Here is a 3,062-nt window from a genome sequence, read left to right as displayed (position 1 = left end):
TTTTTTAAGTTCAAAAAGTTCAACAAAAGAAGTAAATTCTGGTATCAGGCTTTCACTTTCAAATATGAAGAGAAGTTTTACAACCAAAACTTTTTGCAATTAACAATTTTAGTTCAAGCAAGCATCTCTGCAACTTTTATTCTCAAGCTGGAGACATTTTTAGTTATAGTAACATTTAAACTGCACTGTTTTTGCTGTTAGCTCAGGTTTTTCTGTGTTGCGTTGATTTTCCTCAGATCTCAGCTGCGGATGCCTTGTTGTGCTGGTCCTGGTGTCCGCCATTAGCTTCTTAGCAGCTTCTGGAGCTTTAGAAAACTGCTCAGACTGCCTGATTTGCAGTCTATGACTCTATCTTCTGTGTCTCAGGTTTCTTCACCATATACATTAAGCATAGACACACACTTAACATTTACACTTTTTTACAAACTCATATATCATATACATTAAGCTTAAATTCACTCAACATTTACACTTTTTTACAAACTCACATATAACATTAACATCTACTTACTTATACTCCTTAAGGAAACTCTAGAATTATTTTAGCAAATATATTGCTTATTTACTTCATATATTCATATTTTACAACTGCATTTACTTATTTACTTCTTATATTCTTATTTAAAACTTACATTTACAAGCTTATTACTACATATCTTACAACTACCTTAGTTAGATACTTCTTGCTAACTTAGATCTTTATTTCTTAGCATATATCTAACTTAGCAAACACCTAAAGATTTAATACTTAAAGAGTTAACATTTTCTAACAAGACAGAATAATTTTCTACTTCTTGCTCTTAATTATCATCACTATCTCTAATAGAAAGTTTCTCTTAACTAGACAGAAAGTATACAAATAATTTCTAAAGTTCAGAGCTTATCAGCTTTGCTATTCTAAAAGTTCTTGATAGATTGAAACAAGAGTGTAATTCTTTAATAGCTTTCTCTTAACTCTGGGACTTAGTGACTTCTGTTGCTATGCATTTCAGATGTTTTATAACAACTCTATTAAGAGCTATGTCAGTTTACAACAAACCCAAAAGGGAAAAGGGAAAAGAAAACCTTGTAAGGAATATTCTGTTTCTGAATTGCTTAGCTAGTCATTCCGTAACAGTCAATTTCCCAAGAGAAGATAGTTGTCTAAATTGGAGTGAGGTTCCAGATCTGCATTTTTCAACAGGTCTGAAAACATTGCTGAAACTTTGTGACAGTTGTCTCAAACTCCTCAGCAGTCTGGAAGCCTCCTTATACTCTTACTATCCCCAGACTGCAAGATGGAACCTCAATACCAAGAAAACTAATTTAGCTGCTTTCATACTCAAACTCTGATACAATTTTCCCCTTCTTCATTTTTTAAAGCTATATGTGCCATGAGTTCTTTAACAATGCAGATGTTTCTGATAGATTTTTATTAGCCCAGTATTTTCAGCAAAACTGCTGCTATTTAAAGGAGTCAAGAACATAGATGTTCTGTTACAAAACATATCCTTCGAACCCGGACCCCATCCCTGGGCACCAGCCACACTGGGAAGACCTGCCCAACTTGGCCACAGGTTCGGGCCACCGGGCAGGTCCCCTTCTAGCCCCACCGGGAGGGATCCCCTTTTACAAGACCCTGGCAGCCCCAGCAATCTCTGCGCCCTGCCCCCACGCCCATCTGCCCGAGACCCCAGCCACTTCCTGAGACTTAGAGACCAGCCCCCAGCTCCCATCCTGCCCCCGACTTCCCTTCTGGACCAGAGGTGAGTATCCGGGTCCAACCCGGACCCCATCCCTAGGCACCAGCCACTCCGGGAAGACCTGTCCAACTTGGCCACAGGTTCTGGCCACCGGGCGGGTTCGCTTCTAGTCCCACCGGGAGGGATCCCCTTTTCCAAGCCCCCCCCCCGCAGCCCCTGCAATCTCCGCGCCCTGCCCCCACGCCCATCTGCCCGACCCCAGCCAGTTCCTGAGACTTAGAGACTGGCCCCCAGCTCCCATCCTGCCCCTGACTTCCCTTCTGGACCAGAGGTGAGTATCCGGGTCCAACCCGGACCCCATCCCTGGGCACCAGCCACTCCGGGAAGACCTGCCCAACTCGGCCACAGGTTCTGGCCACCGGGCAGGTCCCCTTCTAGCCCCACTGGGAGGGACCCCCTTTTCCAAGACCCCCGGCAGCCCCTGCAATCTCTGCGCCCTGTCCCCACACCCATCTGCCCGAGACCCCAGCCACTTTCTGAGACTTAGAGACCGGCCACCAGCTCCCATCCTGCCCCCAACTTCACTTCTGGACCAGAGTTGGACAAGAGAACTCCCTTTTGGACAAGAGAGAGAGACTTCCTGAATCTGTCAGCTCTTTCTGAAACAAGTACACTGATAAGACCAAGAAGGAACCACAAGGAGATGGGCAGACGTCAAGGCAGAAGTACATACAACAAAATGAAGAGCAATACAGCATCACCAGAACCTAGCCCGACTCCAACATCTAGACCTGAACACCAAAAATTGGAAGAAGCAGACGCCTTATGAGTAACTTCATGACGAAGGTAGAGGCTTGTGTAGAGGAAAAGACAAGAAAATTGGAAGAACACTGTAAACAACTAGAGGAAAGGGCAAACAAATTAGAAGAAAACAATAAAGTCCTGGAAGAAAACAATAAAGTCCTGCAAGAAAACAATAAATCACTGAAAGAAAATCATGAAAAAGTAATGAAACAAACAAAGGAAACAGTCCAAGAACTGAAAAGGGAAATTGAAAAAATAAAGAAGACACAAACAGAGGGAATGCTGGAAATAGAAAACCTGAGTAAAAGATCGGGAACTTCAGATGCAAGTATAACCAACAGAATGCAAGAGATGGAAGAGAGGATTCTTGACATTGAAGATACAGTAGAAGAAATGGTTTCATCAGTCGAAGGAAACACTAAAGCCAACAAAATCATGAACCAAAATGTCCAAGAAATTTGGGACACCATGAAAAGACCAAACCTACGAATTATAGGATAGAAGAAGGTGAAGAATACCAACTCAAAGGCACAGAAAATATATTCAACAAAATAATAGAAGAAAACTTTCCCAACT

The sequence above is a fragment of the Peromyscus leucopus genome, unplaced genomic scaffold, assembly GCF_004664715.2.
Source record: "Peromyscus leucopus breed LL Stock unplaced genomic scaffold, UCI_PerLeu_2.1 scaffold_1443, whole genome shotgun sequence".
Taxonomy (NCBI): Eukaryota; Metazoa; Chordata; class Mammalia; order Rodentia; family Cricetidae; genus Peromyscus; species Peromyscus leucopus.
Note: the sequence above shows the minus strand (reverse complement) of the source record.